Below are 23289 nucleotides of genomic sequence, written 5' to 3'. Positions count from 1 at the left end.
GGAGTTCCCTTCTTATCTTTATTTTCCGCTGATGAGGCAATGGATGTTGTGAAAACCCTTTTTACTTTAGGCGTTTCTGTATTTTGTGCTCTTGGTTTCTGCCGGACTGAAACTTTTGTATTGGAGGTGTTTTCTTTTATGTTTCCATACAGAGGATGCAATACGTACTTGACTTGCTTGTTGACAAAGTCAACAAAGTCCTTGAACTTTACTCTTTTCTTTGTCTTTTCTTGCAGGTCGCAGGCGAACTTTCTCCAGGATTCTTTGAGTTTGTAGGGAAGCTTGCTAGCTAATGCCTTTATGCTAGCTGCATTGTCCAAATCTTCCATGTAGCTAATATCTGCCATTGTGTTGGAGCAACCAGTCAGAAACAATGAGAAGGACTGTAGTGCGGCACCATCTTCTGGCTTGATAGTCTGCCAGTCCAAGGCTTCCTTTATGTATGCCTCTGCAATCTTGTAGTCATCACCGAAATATTCCTTTAACATTTGCTTTGCTTTGGCATAGCCTGTCGAAGGTGGCATGTGAATGCAGCTCTTTACCAACTCATGTGGCTGTCCACTTGTGTACTGCAGCAAAAACTGTAGACGATCACCGTCATCCTCAGTGCGACTTTCAATTCCATGTTCAATGGATCTGATAAAGGATTTATATTCCAGCGGTTCACCCTTGAATGTTTTAATAGTGAGATCAGGAAGTAAAGATGCTTTGTGATTCTTCACTAGGTATTCTGTGACATTGGCTTGTTGGGACTATCAAGCATTACTCCGTCATTGCCATCTCTATTTGCATCTGTTAAAACTCTTTTGGTTCCTGCTGACAAGTTGTGATTAAATTAATTGAATTGGGAATAATTCAGTGCAGGCGTGGCATGCTGCAAAAAAGTACCTTTCACTACTCCTTTGTCTTCTGATATAGATTTGCAAATGCTCGTCATCCCGTGCATCCTCATATTTTTGTAAAACTTACAATTTTGCATCTGATTCAGCTATTGCTGTTTGAATTACATGCATTTCCTTTCTTGCCCTAATTGCAGCTTCCTTTCTCTTTTGCTCTGCCTCAAGCTCCGCTTCTTCCTCCTCTATTACCAGCTTCTCCATTACAGCTGCTGCCTTAGCCTTTAGTGATGCACGCTCAATCTCTGCTTTAATTTTCATTGAGGACGCTGACATCATGCTGGACGTTCGTGAACTAGACTTTTTAGAGCTTTTAGCAGACTTGTTATAACCTTGCACTCTTTCACTATCCTCAGTGCGCTTCATGACATCTTTAATCCACTTTTCACATTTCCAGAAGAAATCATTCATTGATGCTTGTTTAGGCTCAAACCAATTCTTTTTATTTTCCACAAATTCTTCCTCGCTCATAAATCGCTGCAAACTATAGTTTAAATCTTTGAATTCTTGCTGCAAACCACTGAAGTCTACACGCAGCTTATCCTTAACGAGGTCAGCATTTCCGTCATCCGCCATTAGTTCTTCAATTTGCTTAATCATGCTAGTTAGCTGGCCTAGCTTGCCCTTACGTGCATGCATTTGCCTAGACTTATGCTCTTCCATGCCCTTTTCGGTCATTTTTACAGTTTGTTTCTCTTCTTGCTGTTCCATGTTAAGTAAACCCTTTCACGTTCACAGTAGTTATCTTAACTGTTAGCACTTAGCTTTCCACTGCGTTCCACGTCGTCATTTAACAGAAAGACGTCCTTTTCCCAGACAGCACGTTCGGTCTTACCGATGTCAGCAATTGGAGGGCACCAGCGGCAAAGTGTCGGAAGGGTTTTTTCCCCCTGCATGCCAAATAAAACTTGTCAGTTTAGGTGGGTAAAACATCGGTGGGATGAGTCTACAGCGCTCCAACATGCATGCGCACTCCGTAGATCGGCGGAGGAACCGTGAGGAACCATTTTGCCGATCCCGCTTTTTTTTTTCTTTCCCAAAAGTGCTGCTGGTGGCTGCCTAAATCTACGCAACCGTTGGTCCGCACATCAATCGACAAGCCGGGCAGTGTAAGCGCGAAGGTATGTTGAGCTTGTGTAAAATCCGTATGGCACAATTTATATGATGATATATGATATGATATTTGGTAGAATGCATAGACTAATCCGGTGTCGGCCAACTTTTTGGATAGTACGTTAATGTTAAAGGTTAACATTAACGGTAGTTAACTTTGCTACACAAGGTGTTTCTCAAGCTATCTGGTTACGTTAGCTGCTAGCTGCTAACTTACATACTGTAGGCCTATATATCTATGGCTAACTTAGGATAACACATGTAAACTCATTGTGGAAGTGTTTTTAATCAGATATTGTATTCTATGACGTTTGTTGTGGTTAGAAAGTGCTTTAACAGAATGTGTTTTCAGCAAATGTTAGGTAGGTAGAAGCTAGCTAGCGTTAACGTTAGCTTGCCACTTCGCTGGCCATAGCAAGCAGGGTTCCCACCAGAGGCGATTGCTCTAAGACTACAGGGGAAGCTCAGCCTCCTCTAAAATATCACGGAAAATTGCATCAAATAACACTATTACATTAGCTTCTAGCCTACTATTCCAACTAGAACATGCTGAAAACATGTTCATCTTCATGGCTAGTTTGTTCTGCAATAAGGTTTTGTCGGTCATTTATCGTGATTTCGCACCCGTAATACATTGCTGTGACGACACGATCCATCAAAAACCATGCAAAAAACCCATAGACGCTCGGCTTCACTGGACTTTCAATGGCACTTACAGAGTGGGCTGATCTCAATGCAGAAAAGCTACACGTTTATGGACAAGCGCCACAAAATCGTCATTTCCAGGGAAGCCCGGCGTCTCTGGGAGTGAATGGGACAGTGGGATGGCCTGGACGCCGAGCTTCTGTATGATGATTGGAGGAACCGTCATAGAGGCTGGACTCTTTTTGATTGACAGCATATGTCGCGATTGGACAGGAAGTGGTTCAAGTTCAAGGGATGCGTTAACGTTACTGTTGACAGGTGAAGTCGAGAGGCAAGGCAAGTTGCAGCTCAAATTCTCATAATTTGGGAGTAATACAGTCGGTTTCTATTGTCTTTGTAAATAGCATACTGTAAATAAAACCTTAATGTGGAGTTACAGAGTTTGTGACTTGCTTTTGTTTCAGTTGTGTATTTAGGCTAAGTTAGGTATAGCGCGCTATATAACGGTGTAGGCTACATGATGCCATGCCAACTCTATAGCCTACTGTTTGGCCTATTCTGGGTCTTGGGATAATGTTTGCCCTCAAAGAACAATATAGCACCTTAATAATATTAATTTAATAATTGACCAGTTCTATCAGAGCTTCCCCTGTTCCAAAGAGCAGCAATCGCCACTGGTTCCCACGGGTCCTTGAAATCCTTGAAAGTTTGTGAATCTGAAAAAATAAATTCAAGGCCCTTGAAAGTTCTTGAAAACAGCCAAAAAAACACCTTGTCCTTGAAAGTCCTTGAATTTTTTTTGTGGGGTTGAAATTTCACATGGATGACGACTCGTGTCATTATTTTACTACCACACTATATTTTAAAATTATGTTGATTCCGCAGACTTTTAATTTGCAAAAGTATGTTCGCTCTTCTTCGTTCGTTGGTAGGCTACGGTTTAGGCCTACGTGCGTCCAATAGGCTACATTCACGTTGAGTCAGAGGAGAGTTGGAAGTCGTCGCGTAATGTCATGCCCGGAAAATGTAAATTCCAAGATGTTTGGCTTGCCAAGGAATGTTATGCAGATTGGTTATCAAAGGACCCAAATGGTTTAGTATTTGTTGCTTCTGTTTTTTATAGTAGAATGTTATGTGCAATACCAATATATGGTAGAGTATGGGTTGGGTTGTTGAATAAACCAACAGAGTTTATGCCAATTCTTTGTCAGTTTTACTTGTTAAGGATACTAGGAAAGTTTGTCACATGCATAGTTACTGGGTGTAAAAAAAATGCACTGAAATTGTGTCTTTAACAAAGGTAACAAAAGCCTGAGAATGTTTAAATATATCTCTGAGCAGCTTTCTGGCAACCGTGGCACTTTAAACAGAAGTCAAAAACTAGCTTAATCAAAGATGAAGGTAAGTGAAACAAATTGATATAATTCTGAACATCTCAATGCTGCACTTTTTTCCATAAAATTCCATGAAACGGTAGGCTAATGTACATCTTATATGTAATGTAGTATGGCATAGCCATGTACTGTGGATATGAATGTAGGCTATGAATATGATCAATATCAATGTAGGCTATAAATTCAGTCCACTTTCTTGCATTGCTTCTGACCCAACAACTTCTATGCCGTTTAGTCTTTTATTGAATTTGCATTGTATTAAAATATGATAACCTATTCAGCGGTCACAGTAGGTAAATGCCGCCACGTGTGGTCCTTGAATTTTGATGAAATTGGTCCTGGAAAGTCCTTGAAATGTCCTTGAATTTGATGTTCACCAAGGTGTGGGAACCCTGAGCAAGGAGTCATAGCAGAGGTGAAGTTCGGCACTTCTTTTGAATCTGAGTGACCAGAGGTTACATATTTGTAATTATGACCGCCGCGCAGCGAAGCGGCGGTCATATAGGTTTAGTCAGATTTGTTCTTTTTTTTTTTCTTTTTCGCATGCCCAAATTTCCGTCAATGATTCCCGGGACACTGAAAGACCGGGGTACACAAAACTTGGTGGGCATGTAACCCCACATGGATAGCATGGAACCATCGTTTTTCGTTTTGATCTGTAGCCCCCCCGCTGGACTGGACCCTCCGAAAGGAGGGTAGGGCAGACACAGTTTTTTGTGAATATCTCGAGAACCGAAGGGTTTAGGAGGACCATTTTTTTTTTTGTATGTTGATCTCAAGGGGCCATGTCAACCCATTCCATAACCACTCATTTCATGTAAAGCGCCCTCTGTATGCACGCCAAGTTTCGTGGAATTCCGTTCATGGGGGGCCACACAATAAATTAATTTATGTTACTATACACCAACTGGCCTGTAGGTGGCCGGAGACAGTTTTCTGTGAATATCTCGAGAACCGTAGGGCCTAGGAGGTCCACCTTTTTTATGTATGTTGGTCTTAAGGGGGCATGTCAACCCATCCCATTACCACTTATTTCATGTATAGCGCCACCTAGTTAAAAATTAAAAAGCAAAAAATTAGGTGTTTTCATCACAATATCTCTGGCTGACAAGGTCAAAACTGCACGAAATTAAAAGTGTAGGATCAGTATGACACCCTCCGTATGCATGCCAAGTTTTGTGTACTTTCATTGATGGGGGGCCTTACAATAAAATAATGTATGTGTACATTTAGTGACGTACACCAACAAGGATTCCCGGGACACTGAAAGACCGGGGTACACAAAACTTGGTGGGCATGTAACCCCACATAGATAGCATGGAACCGTCGTTTTTTGTTTTGATCTGTAGCCCCCCCGCTGGACTGGACCCCTGAAAGGAGGGTAGGGCAGACACAGTTCTCTGTGAATATCTTGAGAACTGTAGGGACTAGGATGACCGTATGTTTGCCTCCAGGGGTCATGTTAACCCATTTCATGTACACACATGTGCACAAACAGATACACACACACACACATACATTCACAGTAATCATACGTATGACACATACTCACACAGTAGACATATGTACGCTTGCACAGGCACATACGCAGGCACACACACAAGCACGCACGCACACACACACACACACATAACATAAACATGTACATGCACACATGCACACAATTCAAGAATTTCTCAGAATTATGAACAGGCAAGATGGAGGTGGGGTTGTATAAAATGAATTTTACATGTGAAATCTATGAACTAATCATGTTTTGGTACTTGTTGTCTAGCAGATATCAGTGAGAATTGAGTGTGGATAATGCAATTTAGTGAGACAGTTAGAATCATATAGGCCTTTCAGCGTGATTTATTTTTGCGGAAAAAATGTGCTGGACTGGGCGTCGGTCATATTTTGTACCGCTCTGCGGTACATCTAGTTTACGTTCAATTTAAACTGAAGCAGAACTTGAAGCGTAAGTCTCGCCAAAATGCATCTTAGGGTGTTTTTAGGATTGTACCTGAATCAAACTTTCGTTGAAAACCATAATTACGTCCGAAGCGCCACTTTTAAGCTTCTCTGAGTTGTCGTTTTCGGGTGAGGTGGCCTTTTGAATGCACTACTATTTTGATGCATGATCGTGTCAAAATCGCTATTTTTAAAACACTAAGAAGGCTCGACACAACTTGAAACTTTGATCGAAGTATCATCAGTGTCTCTACACATGAACTCGAGCATTGAGAACATTTTTCGTGTACACATAGTTTACTAAAAAGAAAGGGTTTGGACTTCGATCAAAGTTTCATGTTGTGCCCAGCCTTCTTAGTGTTTTTAAAATAGCGATTTGATGCGATCATGTATCAAAAGGCCATTTCACCTGAAAACGACAACGCAAGCTTAAAAGTGGCGCTTCGGACGTAATTTTGCTTTTAAACGAATGTTTGACTCGGTACATTCACAAAAACATCCTCTACATTCACATTGCACAGTAGCCTAGATCACAACCTGGTCTAAAACATATGTCATATTATGTATTGATTGCAAGGTCCTCAAATTGTCTATAAACTAATGCTCCCTCATTATTATCTGTTCCACAGGCAATGTTAATCCCCACTCATATTCCAGATCCTGCCCAGTTTACAGCTGCAACACAGGTACACAGTAAAACCTTGACCATCATCACCCTAACATGTAATCTATAATGTGAAGTTTGTCATCAGGAACACAATATATGAGCAGATGGATCTAACTAGCCTACTACTCAAACATTGCCTTACATACTGAAATCCAGTGCTCCATCAATCCCTTATTTAATCCAAATGTTTATCCCTGTTTGTTCCCTACATTTACTATGTGTGTCTGTTTCATAGCAATGTACAGTTACTCCCAACAACAATTGTTTTTTACTGGATGTATTGTACAGCTCAGCTGTGCTGTTGCCGTTTTCGTTGCTGTGCTGCTCAATAATGGAATAATAGCCATAATTTAGGTCAAAATTGAAATCACAATTATTTTGCCTAAACCAGGGGTTCTCAACATTTTCTTTCCCATGGCCCACCTAGAAATACTTGTAACAAAACAGGGCCCGGTAAATAGCCTATTGTTAACATACTGTATGTGAATGTTAGCCTCTTATATTGACCTGGGTTAATATATAAGATGAATTGCTGCTGATAGAAATGTGTTTATCTAATTGTGATAAACTTGACTTACTCCAATAATTTAGTTTTTCTTTATTTTCTAGTGACACCGGATAATAACGAAGGACTGTTACAGAGGCCTCCACGCCACCCTCTTCCAGAGCTCCTTCAGAGGACTAACGATATTTAGTAAGATATTTTACATGTAATGTATGTTATCTTTTCATAGTGACAACTGTTAATTGGCAGAAGGAAGCCAAATATGAAGGGCTGGGCTCTCCTGAACGTAAACTATTTAGCATGCAGATGGTAAACTATTTAGCATGCAGATGACACACACACACACACAATACACTATTCAAAATGGAGAATGATTACAGAAAAAGTTTGAGAACCACTGGTGTGGGGTCACTCGTTTAGCTCTGTTAGTTGGACCTGGGTGATGCTGTTATTTGTGTAACGGGCCCTTTTTCTGTATTTCCTAGTGGCACAAGATGATTGGCAGCAAGAGACACCCAGTGATGAGCTCTCCTGAATGTAAGTTAATTAACACGCAGACACAGAACAGAGTATGTAAAGCAACTTTGTAAGCAATTAAAGCTGTGTCACTCACAAACACTCAGTGTGGTTACATGACCTGTACAGTCTAGTCATTTCATACATTGTATTTTTGTTAACACCTATATTTTTTTCTGTTTTCCACAGGTCAAAGATTTCCCAGATCAGCTCCTGCTGGATGCACAGGTATTTTGGACAAGTTCTCTCTAATGTTGTCAGTACACTACTGTATTATGAGCATTGCTTGTTAATTGTTTTTTTTTTTGTATGTTTTTAAGTTTTTTGTAAAATGCTCTGACTTTTCTGAATTGTCTTTATAGAAACAATCAAACGAAGACATAGACTTTTGTGCTACTGTCTTTTTTTCCCCCTGTTTTATTTTATTTTTTGTTTAGGTGCTGTGTTAAAAAATCCTGCCCAACAAAACTCCACTGAGGCTGATGTAGAAATGACAGTGAGAAACTGACTGCGGCTGAGCAGTGATAGGAATGGGGGGCGGCAAAGGCGGGGCAAGCAAGCATCTTAAATTAACTAATTCACTGGACTGAACTGACTAACTGACTGACTATTTTTCTTTTGAACTGACTGACTATTTTCTTTTAGACTGACTAACTATTTTGGAGGGAATTTCTTATTTGTGTTGTAGTTTTCTATGTGTGAGTGTGTTAAAATAAATGTTTTGATACTACTTTTGTAAAAACGAAGTAAAAATAAATGTTCACCGTCATCTCTGTGCCCTCCTGTTTTGTTATTTCTCCCGGAAATCTCCTGTAGCCTAATTTGCATGACCATCAAACTTAATTTTAAAATCACTGATCTATTCTTTTTTTTCTGTTAGACTGACATTTCCCAGGTTGTCAGATTGTGTATGAAATGGTCTGATAGCAGCTAGCCTAAACAAATCAATAAGACCTAATATAACGGTGGGGTCCTACTAGAGCGGCGAAAAGCATTCAAACACCTCGGTCCCTTTGACTTAAAGGAACCGTATGTAAGAAATGTATTTCAATTAATCATAAAATGGCCCTAATATGTCACAAGACATTAAGAAATCATGTTCATTTCAAATACGTATATCACTGACAACAGTAGTCCAGCCAGGATATTGTCATTTAAAAAGTGAAGTTGCAGCCCTCAACTGATGTTGATGTTGTGTTTTGTCATGTCATTCTGTGTTTTGGCCTGATGTGCCACCCTCCACCTATCTACTAATCACAAAGTCAGTAGTGTTTCGGCATCCGGGTTGGCAACCTCGAGTCAGGGGGGAGGGGGAGGGGATACACCTCTCTACAGTAATTTGAAAGTGATTGCAGTACCAGTTTTGGCCACAATCTTACATATGGTTCCTTTAACTTTGGAAGGGCTGATTTTCCATAGATATATACACTAGATGTCGCCTTCTGCTTCTCAGCATGCGTCAACACCGCCGCCATCATGGTACAGGGATCTGAAGCGCTAAACTAGTTCTCCTGTATTGTCAGCGTTACCTATTTAGCGACGTTTGGCCATCCCCAGCGATAGAAAACCTTTTTAGCGATTAGCGACAAATTTGGGAACTTCTCACAATGATGGCAGATCGGCTTCTTTGTTGTTGAAACGTAAGAAAATCACCTTTCTCATGGCTTTGTCATTTATGAATTCAGCTACATCTCGTTTGCCCATGGCACTGACCCATGCATATAAAAGTAACGACTGGCGTAGCCTATGTAGTAGCAGAGGTAAATGTTCTACAGATATACAGCAACTTCTGGTGAGATTACAACTTACATGAGTAAACGAGACGAGGGGTATGTGGCCTCAACCAGAGCCTGTCTACGAAGAGCCTGTTTACTTTCATTGTATCGAACCTGGTTGCAGTTTACTCATTGTTCCTCTAGGGGCCGCCGCTAGCTAGTGCAGAATGAATGGGAGTCTATGGGGCTAGACGGGTAAAATGTATCTTTATTATCGTCTTAAGCTTAGTTTTCTCTAGACTCAACCATAAATACATGCCTGTCAGTTGGAACAACCCAAAAAACTAGATAATTGCTTGAGATTTTGACGATTTATGGTGATTTTATTTTCGCTAGATCTTTGCCCAGATTGACGCTAATGCATTATAGGGGAGTGGATCACTGAAGCAAGATGGCGTCTCGATTGACGCATTCGTTCCAATGAACAGCAGTAGTCAAGGCGACATCTAGTGTATATATCTATGCTGATTTTCAAGCATATGTGGCGTTTCCAGCGTTGCAGCCGAAAATCAGCTGTTCCAGTGTTAAGTCAATGGGAGAGCGAGGCGACCGAATGCTTTCCTCGCTCTAGTGGGATCGCGCCGCAGGTCATAATAATTAATCGGGTTTACGTTGGCTCACGGTCGGCGATCATTTGGTTTACGTTGGCTCACGGTCGGCGATAATTCTAATGCCGACATCTTCCCGACATCTTGGCGATTAGCTACCGATCTAATCTAAGACATTTGTTGTCTGGGTTAGCTTGTTAGTTCTCAGTACCATGGCCAATCCGTAGCAGTATTCAACTTACAGTTGTCGTTTTTCTCTCCAACAGCAGTCTTTAAGTCCATGAAACTGTATCCTATTTTCGTTCTCTTTAGCCAGTCCAATTTGTAATCCAATAATCCGTGAAGAGCTAGTTTTTTGACTAAAATGTAGTTTCCTAGGTTCCAAAATTCCAATTGAAGCTTTAGCTTGACGCTCAGCAAACTCCCTCGTCTCAAAAAACACTTGAAAAGATTCCACGAGTCCACTTCTTATGTTTAACTGTTTACTTAAAACTCAAATCAACATTACAAAAATAAAGTTATCCATAAAATATAAACATTTCGAGGGTAGCATGGAGAGAGAGAGGTCAAAAAACTATTTCGCTCCAATCTCCTTTTTGTTTCTATGGAAGCCCGTTTGCGCCACATAAAAAAAAATTCTGATCTATTATATCTCATTATTGTGAGATACTATGTCATTATTGTGAGATAGTATCTCGTTATTGTGAGATAGTATCTCGTTATTGTGAGATACTATCTCACAATAATGAGATACTATCTCACAATAACGAGATACTATCTACCTATCTCACAATAATGAGATACTATCTCACAATAATGAGATACTATGTCAGAATAACGAGATAGTATCTCACAATAACGTATTGTGAGATAGTATCTCATTATTCTGAGATAGTATCTCGTTATTGTGAGATAGTATCTCGTTATTGTGAGATACTATTGCCTTCATCAAGGCCCATTTGGACATGTCAGTTATTTGCACCACTGGTTAGATGTAAAACAGCATTTCGTTTCAGACTACTGTTACTTAATTTGTGCATTGACAATAAAGTATCACATGAACTAAAGATGACTAAAATCTTATGTAGAAGAAGAAACATTCACAAAAAATCCATCAATCCAAAAATGACCTTTGTTTTTGATAGCTGTTGAAAACAGCATGTAGGCCTAACTGACAGAGATGTTTTTGTTTATAAATAAATAAAAACATTATGCTGATACCTTTTGCTTTTCCCAAATACAATGTAGCCTACAGGTGTAAGTGACCTTTCATCAATCCAGTTGCAATGCAATGAATGAACTGTGATGAACTGCCCTACTTGTGATTGTTTAGAGATTTTAAAGGTTTTATAACAATGCTACATCTTCTTTGGCTATTCTACAATCTATTCACCTTTTCAGCACCAGTAGGCTACTTTCTGTGCAGCCGCACACACACACACTCAGGCATGCCAAACAAGCATACACAAAAGTTTCAAGAGTGGGGGATGGAGTAAAAGATGGAGACAAATTGAAGTGTGATTTATTTTCGCGGAACGGATGTACAGGACTGAGCGGCGGTCATATTTTGTACCGCTATGCGGTACATCTAGTTTTACATGTATTTCAAGGAGAACAGTTTTGAGAGCACATGCAACATTTAGTAAGCCTTCCCCACAGTTAGCTACATCAACCACAGCTTCTAATCATCCACTTTCTGAGACAGAGCAGGGGGGTTACAACCAAGAAAAAGGACTCAACAACCAAACAAAAAAATCAAATACACTCAGGGCCTCAACAGGTGCCAAACAAAGGATTCAAACTCAAGCAAACGTGCCACAAACATAAATCCCGCTTGAAAGTAATTGTAGGTGACTAATTACTTAATATTAATCTTAGACTGGCGAACTTCAGGAAAAACTCAGGAATCAAGTTTATTCTATTACAGGCAAAGAGGGTACAAAAAAAAAGGTCTATGTAGGCCTAGCCCAGGCCTAAAAGGCCTAGGTTGGCCTAGAGCCAACTCCTCTCTTCCGCTCTACATCCTTAGTCTGACAATCCAAAATCCGAATCTCACAAACATTGCAGTTTAGTTACTTTTAAATGGTTTAAACAAAGAACAAAAATGGCGCCAAGAACAAGCCCACTTGATTGGTTCTACAGTTGGTATCAGACACACCTACTCACACCCACTTCACACCTATGAATTCTTGTCAGAATAGCATGAGGAGAGATATCTTATATATCAGAAATATCACTTATAGAATGTTCCAAACATTCTCACAATCACATCATTACAATCCATGTAATGAGACTATCAAAATGATACCAGACATGAATACATTTACATTTCATGATACATGGATACATTATATCAAGGAAGCATCCTTTGTCTTGTGTAAGTGATAGGCCTTAAACCAGCACATTAGCATTCCATTGGGGGAGGGGATAGTGTCTTTGTTTAAAACCAAGATGGGTTACATGGCTAACTAAAAGTAGTCTTGAAGTTAAATTATTATCCATTTTAACCATACATTTTATTGCTATCAATTCCCCCTTTTCAAGTCTGAATGACTTGAAGTTTAAAATAAGATTCCATAACATGAGCCTTCTTGAACAATTTTACAATTTTTTTTTTTTTTTTATAAAGTCCATAATCCGTCCATAATCAATGTAAGTGTGTGCGTGAGCAATGAAAGCAGCATTCAGCATACATCCTTTCTTGCGTTACTCTTCCGTTGAAGAAGGGTCCTCTTATGAAACTTGAATGTGTCTGCATTGTTTCAGTGTAAGTGTATGCGAGTGCAAAGGGTGTGCATGGCAGGCCGCGTTCGGCGTGCACCCTTGTGTCAGTCCAAACAGTCCATGAACAATGGGCCATGAGTGTCTTTGATGATGCGGAGTGCGAGGCTGCTTTCGGCACCCCCTTTCGTTGCTTTCAGTCAGTCCAGTTTTGTTGCTTCCAGAGTCATGGCAGTTGGTTCTGCCACAGGTTCCGTTGGACCTGTGGTTCCTGAGCCTCGTCCAGTTTCGTCTCATGACTGGCCTGGCCCCGACCGCTGCTGCTGGCTGTACCTGAGCCCAGGGCAGAGTTGTCTGGTCCATCAATCTCGTCCAGTGGCATGGCCTGGTCTCCACGGCTGCTGCTCTGGCGTGGTAGCTGAGCCTGGTTGGTGAAGCCATTCGCCATCTTGAAAGGATCTTCTTGAGATGTTTGCGTAGTGGTAGTCAAAGACAAAGGCATGTCACACCTCCCTTTGTCCCTTCTGGCATGAAAGAGATTCTGGAGAGTGGATTCACAACAACTTGGAGAGACATTCGCATGAGTGTAAACAGAGTCAAACAGTGTCTCGTGAATGCAGATTCACAAGTCAACAACAGTATGCTAATGTATTCAGTTTCTCAATTGGAGACAGTCACACCTACAGCATGGGTCTTCTAACATAGCAGGGCTATTTATCTCCAAACAGAGACTACACATTTGCATCTATTGGCAAAAGGCCAATTTAAAGAAAATAAATAAACTTTGGTTAAGTTTAGATGTTTAAAAGAAAAATAATCCACAGACTCACGTGGGTAGGGTACCCCTGCATGTCTTTTAAAGAGATTTTGCATTAGAAGTGAGGGACAGTAAAACAAAACAGTAGGCATTTAAAAAAATGACCATTTGAGCAATAAAACCAGTAAACTTAGATGGTATTTCAAGTCAATACCATCTATCTCCCCCTTTTTATAGTTTCTTAACTATAACAGATTGTGATCCCAATATGAATGAAGAAAAGAAAATACACCACTAAAAACAAATAAAAAGTAATTTCAAACATAAAGAAACTCAAGTTGTGGGTATGAATCCATTCAATTGAACATTTGCCCACATCAAACAAGGCGTAAACATGTAGCAAACATTTCCCATTGGCATACAAGCAAAAATAAAAAAAATATGTCTTAACATGTTAAACCCCAAAATGTGTCCCTTAAAAGATAAATTAAATGAAAGAAAGAAAATGGTTGAAATCAACAATGGTTTCCCATTATCACTCCTCTTAGGTTCATATCTCCCCAGTGAAGTTCCTTTTGTGTCCATGGGGGAGAAGCTGGGGGGTTGGTTATAGAATACAGTGATGCTAGGAACAAAGGCAGTGAGATAAGATAGCAAAAGGTGTGAAAACTTTTGACCCAAGAAAACAAAGAAGGACTTGAAACAAAAAATGGAAACAAACACATATAACGAAATAAACAAATTTCACACACACAGGGCCAGCCCACACGCGCATTCATTCATACTGGACACAGACACACACAGCTCCATGGAGCTGGAGGACAACTTTAAACAGGCTGCAGGAAGAATTTCCTGCTTAAAAGAACAAAAGAAGTTTAGTCAAGCCTTTTCAGTTAGCTCATATTAGCTCACAGACATCTAGACGCCCCTAGCGGCAGCTAGTTAGCTCAGGCGTACTTAAAAGAGGCCTAACCATGCTCTCTTGAGCTTAGGCCTATGCTGTTTGAGCTTATGCTGTTTTCACACTTGAAAAAGATTACGACATGAATCCTGGATTCATCATCTGAGTGTAGATGTAGCCTAAAACAAAACACCACATCTACTCAAAAACAAAATAAGACTAGTGTTAGCTTAACACTTTGGATTCTAGCCGCTCATACGCTCTTGGTGATAAAAACAAAAACAGCAGCGCCAAGTTCTGTCTAATATTCTGTTTTGGTAATGAAGGAATAAAAATGTACTGTAAACAAAGAGGGGCATAAGCTACGTAGCTTCTTAGGACTTGACGTCCCTAAAACCGCGGAAAATAGATCGCTCACTATACCACAGTGATTAATATTGAGTTGCCTAGCACACTCGCTAATCTATTTACTCTTTATATACAATAAAGAGGCACCATTGGACTTCAATCCAACACATATATCGACGCTTTACAAAATATGGATCAATTCGTCTTGTGCGACGTTTTGCCAAAATCGGGGAAGCACAAATTTATGTCCACTATTAAATTACGGTTTTGCCAAAATATTGCCAAAATCGGGGAAGCACAATTTTGTGTCCACTATTAAATTACGGTTTTGCCAAAATGTCTACTCACTCAGAATGTCTTTCCCGATATCTTAACGCCAATTCCAAACTGTGGTTAGCAGGAACCGCCCGGGTTTACAGATCCACCTTCGTTCATCACCAAAGAAGAAATGCAGATAAAAAGCGTCCTTACCTGGGAGCTGACACCAAAGCGATGAGAAAAAGAAAAAAGGAAAAAAAACTGCGGCATCTTAGAATCAGCGACAAAAGTATATTATCTCGGTGGAACCTCCATGAAAGTAATTGTAGTGACTAATTACTTAATATTGATCTTAGACTGGCGAACTTCAGGAAAAACTCAGGAATCAGGTTTATTCTGTTACAAGCAGAGAGAGTACAAAAAAAAGGTCTATGTAGGCCTAGCCCAGGCCAGGCCTAGGTTGGCCTGAAGCCAACTACTCTCTTCCGCTCTACATCCTTAGTCCAAGTCTAGAAAATCTGATCTCACAAACATTGCAGTTTAGTTACTTTTGAATGGTTTAAACAAAGAACAAAATGGCGCCAAGAACAAGCCCACTTGATTGGTTCTACAGTTGGTATCAGACACACCTACTCACACCCACTTCACACCTATGAATTCTTGTCAGAATAGCATGAGGAGAGATATCTTATACATCAGAAATATCACTTATAGAATGTTCCAAACATTCTCACAATCACATCATTACAATCCTTGTAATGAGACTATCAAAATGATACCAGACATGAATACATTTACATTTCATGATACATGGATACATTATATCAAGGAAGCATCCTTTGTCTTGTGTAAGTGATAGGCCTTAAACCAGCACATTAGCATTCCATTGGGGGAGGGGATAGTGTCTTTGTTTAAAACCAAGATGGGTTACATGGCTAACTAAAAGTAGTCTTGAAGTTAAATTATAATCCATTTTAACCATACATTTTATTGCTATCACGCTCCACCTCCCAACAGCCACATACATGCAATAGACGGGATAGTTGGGTTAGACAAAGACACTTAGGGAATGGTTTGACAAACAAACAAACACAAACAAAAACAAACAATATAAACCTGCTAACCAGCGTAGTAGTTCAAGTAACTCACACAAGCTGATCCATCTATCAGCAATTACCACCACTGCTGGCTAGCAGAAAGAAAAACACAAGCATATGTATACACAATCACATATAACCAAAAGAAAAGACAAAAAAACACAAGAGGAACAGGAACGATTGCCACAACAAAGCCTCTACGCTCCAATCCTCCCAGAAGCAATGGCCAAAGATCCCCCGTAGTCTCTACAACAGACAAAAGTAACATCAGCAACATATCCTCTAAAAGGTTAACATGCAGAAACTAAACAGAAGAAATTTCAATTACCTGCAGACGCTGAAATTACTCACTACAAACCACCGGACAAAGTACATCTGCTTACATCTGTTACAAGATAAAACAACTTATAAAAACAGTTCACAACCTCTCCACAAACGGAGAACAAAAGAGGCCTAGTAACATACCTCCAGGCAAGGAGAAAACCAGCAACCTCCTTGGGCTGGTTGCACGCTTGGTCTGAGGAGCAGCAGCACACAGGTGCTGACGATCAGTGGCACTCATCATTCCCTACCTTCCCCCCTTATATAGGGAAGAGCCATCTTAAGGAGGGCATACACCCCTCTAGTGGCCATCATTAGTGACCCAAGTGCCACATTCTAACCCCTCGAAATGAATCGGCGCCCTGGCGATGAACTAGGGGAATGGGCACCAATTTTCCCCAACAGTTACCCATACCCAGCTTACTCACCCCTCACCTAGGCCCAACCCATCCCCCACAGTGGATACCACAGACATAGGGAGCCTAAGGCCTAGTCCACACGTACCAAACCAATCTTTTTTTCCTCCATCTTCCCTGGAACCGTATCAAGAATATTTGCGTCCAAACGGATCCATCTCAACATGACTCAACACGTTACTTCATACCCCAGGCCTATAGGTGGCACTTTCTTTACAGAAATTGACCAAAACTTGCGCTTTACAAACAGACAGAATAGGCTACGACGAAATGGCTAGTGCAAGGAAACCAGAATTGTTTGTGTGGACTGATGGTGAACTGTCAACTGTAGTCAACTGTAAAACTAATAAACTGTATTTTACGGTTTGTGAAGGGTGCAGTCCCGTCCTTTATTTGGCTAACGCAGGTAGGCCTACTAATCACCTTTACTTTCTTTGGTTGTAGGATAGTCCGTGATTCACATTAGTTTTGGCTATCACCGCAATTAGGCTACTAAACGCAAGGCTTACCCAAGTTCTAGGCTATTCTGTCGCCACATTTATAATATTGCTATAAAACCTTCGTTAGTAACAGTCAATACTTTTGCCTGCATCAAATCGTGCATTCACATTCAGTGTGCTACCATCGGCTTAACGTGAGTTCTAAGCATTTTTGTATGCTTATATCTGATTTCACTCGACTGTGAATGCATGTATATGTTGTAAGACATGTAAAATAAATGAATGACACTGGCACTACGCACAAATTAATGTAGCCTAAACTTACACCGCACTTTCCTAATAACTTAAAGTTCTCTCGCGTCACTGACAGTAGCTAGAATGCATAAAAAAAACACTGGGAAAAACAGTGTTCAGTCCACCAAGTCATAAGCTATCGGCGCTGCGCAGCACCAGTTGTGATATTTATCTTACGGAGTGTAATCGTAGGTAATGTCATGTATGAAAACTAGTATTGTTAGGCAATACTATAAGTGCAAGTCCAGGGCAGCTGAGGTGTGGCGATGACATCATCGATACGCAAGCAGGATGTGCGGTTTCGCTGTCTAAACGAATTCAAACGGGCTACGGTTTCAGATTTCTCCACTCTGGGACCAGGTTTCAGAAAAGTGCGGTTTCGGGCAGTGCGTTTACAGGATTCGTTTGGACGCTCGGCCAAGACGAAGCAAAACCTCTGCGTTTAACCTAAAAAGCGTCTCCGTGTGGACAGGCCCTAAATGGATTTGAATGTTGAACCGCCGTGTCCCGTCCAGACCGTCGCAATGGGGGTCTTTCCTCTGATTGCGGGTCAGATTCGGGCGCACTTCCAGGACTAGAAGGAGCCGAGTAAGCAACAGACTCATATGGGTGCCCAAGTAATGCCACAGTTGGCTCACCATCATCTTCCTCTGGTTCCCAGGTAGATGGCTCGCTGTTTGGCAAAGGGTCCTGTGGCAGCGGCAGCAGTGCCGCTCTCATCTCGGCCCTGTGTACACGCTTCACGGGACCCTCCTGAGACACTGGAGCAACAGAATACACCACTCCTCGATCTCCAGGAGCACACATCACTTTATACAGACAGGGATTCCAAACATCTTGTATTTTATTCCTACCAAGAGAGTGATGGTCCTTCAAATAAACCAGCTCACCTTCCTTAAATCCTTTGTCATTCACCCTAGAAGAATACTTCTGATCCCGTTGCAACACCTTGTCTTGCAGCCTCTCCCGAACTTGGGCATAGGCCTGATGCAGACGCTCTTGGTGCTCCCGCACCCAAGAATCAGGAGCTTCTTGTCCAGGGTCTCTGGCACCTCCTAACAAAAAAATCAACTGGTAATCTTGGCTCACATCCAAACATTAAAAAATACGGTGTCATACCAGTTGATTGATGCACAGTAGTGTTATAGGCATACACTAAATGTGGAAGATACTGGGGCCATCTCCTTTTCTTCTCTGGGGGGAGGGTACGGAGAAGATCATGCAATGTCCTATTAAACCGCTCACACTGCCCATTTCCCTGAGGATGATAGGCAGTGGTGCGGCTTTTCCCCACTCCATAGGTTCGACACAATTGCGGTATCAGGCTGCTTTCAAAATTTCTGCCCTGGTCCAAATGCAGTCGACAGGGTGCCCCATACACACTAAACCAATGACGCACAAGAATATCCGCAACAGTGCAGGCCTTTTGGTCTCGAGTGGGAATTGCCTGTGTAAACTTGGAGAAGACATCAGTGAGCACCAGTATGTTTTCCCTACCATCACTTGCTGGCTCGAGGATGGTAAAGTCCATTGCCAGGATTTCATAGGGTCTCGTAGCTTGTAGTGTCCCGAGGTAGGTCCTTACTTTAGGTTGGACAGCCTTGGCCAGGATACACCGTCTGCACTCCTTGCACCACCTCTCCACATCCGTCCACATACCTGGCCAATAACAGCGACTCTTCACCAGCTCTGCAGTTCTATCAACCCTCTGATGGCCATGTGCATCATATCACCTCTTTCTGGAGACACTGAGGTAACAACAACTGAGCCACCTCCTGATGACCGTCTGGAGTGTAGATTAGCCGATACAGGCATCCCTCCCTCTCCACCAGTCGAGGCCATTGCCGGGCAAACTCTCTCACCGCTCGACCCGCTCCGTCCAAATCTCTAGGGCTTGGTGGATGGCCCTCCTTCCACGCAGTACAGATGGGGCCAATGATGGGGTCCAGGGCCTGCAATAAAGCTAAATCTGTCTGAACACTCTGGAAAAGCCGATATTTCTGCCCCCATCACCCTAACCTGTTCATGTGGGGGCCGCATCCATCCTTCCCTTAGGCACGATGGAACCTCAGTCCCAGGAAAAGTTTTTGCAATGACTTGACGTGACAGACCATCAGCGTTTCCATTGATACGTCCAGGACGATATTTTATGGTAAAGTTGAAAGAGGACAGTTGGGACAGCCATCTCTGCTCCAGTGCGGCAACTTTAGAAGTCTGTAGGTGACACAAGGGGTTATTATCTGTGTATACAGTGAAGGAATTGCCCAGCAAATGTTCCCTGAACTTCTCACAGAAGGCCCATTTCAAGGCAAGACACTCTAGCTTTATTGAACAGTAATTGTCCATATTTCTTTCCCCTTTCCTCAAACTACGGCTTGCAAAAGCAATTGGGCGCAACTTACCCTCCTGCTCCTGAGAGAGGACTGCTCCGAGCCCATGAAAGCTGGCATCTATTTCCTGCACAAATGGCTTCTGAAAGTTTGCATAGGCTAAAACAGGTGCAGTTACAAGTCTCTCTTTCAGGAATTGGAAAGCCTCTTCACATTGACCATCCCACAAGCCATCCAGAGAAAGATGCGGTGTCTTACCCCTTCGACGGGTGCTGCACAGGCTGGCCACTAGGGCATGGAGAGGTGCCGCTAGTTTTGCAAAGCCTTCCACAAATCTACGGTAGTAGCTAGCGAATCCAAGGAAAGCTCGGAGTTCCGCCAGATGTTCAGGTCGCCGCCACTCCCGCACTGCAGCTACTTTATCTGGATCTGTGGCCACGCCATCCTTTGACACCACGTGCCCAAGGTATTTCACCTGCTTCTGGAAAAAGTGACATTTACTCAGTTTCACCTTTAGGTTTTGCTGTTGGAGTCTGGAAAACACTTCTTCCAACCGCTGCAGGTGTTCCTGGACAGTGTTAGAAAAAACAATGACATCATCCAAATACAGTAAAACAGATTGAAAACGTTTATTCCCAAACATGCGCTCCATTAACCGCTGGAAGGTTGCTGGCGGATTGCAAAGACCTGCACCCTTACCTTATGTGCTTTCAAGGACTGCAAGATGGCTTCTGTTTTTTTGCAACATCGGAGGGCTTTTTTCCAGGCCGGGGTCGCCGATAACACCTGAGGGGCCTGAAATAACTCTAATCCATACTTCCCAAACAAGGCAGAATAACAATTTTTAATTACATTAATGCCTAGAACACCTGGCACTTTTGCCTTCTGCTCTTGTAATGCAGAGATGGAATCTTTGACAACCAGTACCCCACAGTTAGGAACACACATCGAATACAGTAACATTTATGTCTACATACCCCACACAAGGAATATTCAACCCATTTGCAGCCTTGAGACCTAACCACCCGCAAGATTGAACCCCACCACTGCAAAGACCCAAAAGGTGTGGTTTAAAAAAACTCAGTAATGGTTGTGACCATTGATCCCGTATCAAGTAAACATGGAACATCAACATTAGCCATCTTTATTGATAAAACAGGACAGGACCCTATCAAATTATCAATTGGTTTTGCAACCCGTGTTGATGAGCCTCGAGGCCCCATCTCCAATGAGTGGCTCTGCTCACTGGGGGGATCTAGTTTCCCGAATGATTATCAGTCTCCTCTGGCATTGGAGACCTGAGGCTAGGTGGGCGGGTGTTTGATGTACAATAGCGTGCTATGTGACCACTCTTATTACACTTAATGCATATAGGCTGTCCATCTGGCGCCCGGCGAAATCTACTGTAGCGTGCTTGCCTAGGAGCCATCACTTGGGGGCCATCTGGTCTTAAGGTTTTAAGAATCATGTCTAATTGAGCTTGTTGCTTCATGATGCAACTTCTGATTTAGTTACAGTGTTCTCTTCACAGGTAACGACAGCTTGGGCCTCACAAGCAAGAGGGGAGGAGCGGCCTGATCTACCCAACGTATGGCCTCTTTCCGCAGCTCTAATAAACTCCGTTCTGGATGATCCCTCACCACCCTCTTAAGCTCACGACGAAGTGTATGATCATTAACATTTTCACAGAACTGGTCACGTAATACAGTTTCAGCATTAGGTACAGCATTTGCATTAGCCTTCTTCACTTAGTCCATCAAATCTAACAGAGCATGATAGAACTCTTGCAGCGACTCACCCTCCTTTCTGCTTTCTGTCAAAGAACCTTTGTTGTAATGTTACATAAGAATGGGAGGGACTACACTGTTAAATGAAAAGTAGTATGTTGGTGCGCACATCCAAGGCAGGTGCTGGACAAAAATATGCAACTCGGATATGCAACTCGGAGCCTACAGGAGTTGAACGTGATCAACTTATCGGGTAAGCCCATTTCAGATACTTGTAGTTCAGTCCTTTCAAAAGGCCTGTCTTTTGTTCCGACAACTCAATGCAATGACTTTAACACCTACATAGATATACAACGATTCTTTCGTAACCTGAGGCTTAAGGAATTCTTTAATGGCAACACATCTAGGCCTACTTTAACCTATGACAACGCTGGCTCTAGTAGGCCTACTGGTTCTAACGAAGTTACCGCCCTCCAGGTGGAGGTGGATATATCGACGTCAATGCTACAGCCTACATCATCTGTTGGTACTACGGGATCCTCACAATCATCCCAAGATGAACCTGAACACACGTCAATGCAATCAAGGACTCGATTCAGAGGTAAATCCTACTTTATACCTCCAAAACATAGAAACCCTTCTCTGGATACATTTTGCAGATTGGTTGAACATGACTTAACGACTGCAACACGCAACAAAACAGATTATAAAGTTAGAAATAACTTAACTAGAATTCAAAGGCAAGAATTGAGGACGTTACAAGAGGATAAAGATTTGATTATTCAAAGTGCAGATAAAGGCGGGGCTATTGTGATCTTAAACCGTGATTGTTACGTGAGTGAAATACAGAACCAGCTGAAAAACTCAGCTGCATGAGAAATTAAACCAACAAATGGAGATGGGACATATAAACAAACATGAACATGCATACATGAAGGTGGATTACCCTATTACTCCAGTCTTCTACACTCTCCCTAAAATCCATAAAGTATTTACAGATACACCACCTGGACGCCCCATTGTTGCGGCTATTGGCTCCCTGACTGAAAAAATCTCATCATTTGTAGACCATACTTTACAATCTTTGGTCGTCTCGCTCCCTTCATATGTGAAAGATTCCATGGACTTTATCAAAATGATCCAGTCTGTAAAATTGAAAAATTCCCAACAATTCCTGGTAACAATGGACATTGAGTCTTTGTACACAAATGTCCCCTTCCAGGGTGGTTTACAGGCTACAAAATCTTTCTTGGAAAAAAGGTCTATCAATAGCCCAAAAACTGAATGCCTTCTTGATCTGACTGAGTGTGTCTTAACATGTAACTATTTCTTATTTGGCACTGATTTCTATCTCCAGATCTCTGGTGTGGCGATGGGATCTAAAATGTCTCCTAGCTTTGCATCTCTCTACGTGGGACTGTTCGAATCAGAGGTGATCTTCGACACACAAAAGAATCCCTACATACAGAACATATCCTATTGGAAACGGTACTTGGACGATATTTTTTTCATATGGGAAGGGGATGAGACCCAACTAAAAGAATTTCATAAATACATGTGTGAAAGTAATCAACATCTAAATTTCACCATGTCTGTGGATGAGTCAAAAATGAACTTTTTGGACATCTTAATAAGGGAAGGAAATACTCTAAAAACTGATCTGTATCGTA

General features: G+C 41.7%; 2 long non-coding RNA genes across 2 annotated transcripts; both read left to right on the top strand.

The window, feature by feature from the left end:
• The first annotated feature begins 1848 nt into the window (after nucleotides 1-1848).
• Nucleotides 1849-7709, top strand: LOC143128086 (uncharacterized). Its single transcript, XR_012987803.1, has 4 exons — nucleotides 1849-2017; nucleotides 6628-6684; nucleotides 7275-7359; nucleotides 7656-7709. It is a non-coding gene; the product is annotated as an uncharacterized LOC143128086 (long non-coding RNA).
• A 4305-nt stretch (nucleotides 7710-12014) lies between these two features.
• On the top strand, nucleotides 12015-14115 carry LOC143128084 (uncharacterized). The gene is made up of 2 exons (XR_012987802.1): nucleotides 12015-13037; nucleotides 13439-14115. It is a non-coding gene; the product is annotated as an uncharacterized LOC143128084 (long non-coding RNA).
• The last annotated feature ends 9174 nt before the right edge of the window (nucleotides 14116-23289 follow it).

The sequence above is a fragment of the Alosa pseudoharengus genome, unplaced genomic scaffold (genome assembly GCF_046254945.1).
Source record: "Alosa pseudoharengus isolate Yale_2024_CS ecotype anadromous, Long Island Sound unplaced genomic scaffold, YU_APseudo_1.1 YU_APseudo_1.1_scf_17, whole genome shotgun sequence".
NCBI classification, from domain to species: Eukaryota; Metazoa; Chordata; class Actinopteri; order Clupeiformes; family Clupeidae; genus Alosa; species Alosa pseudoharengus.
This window is presented reverse-complemented; position numbering and strand designations above follow the sequence as displayed.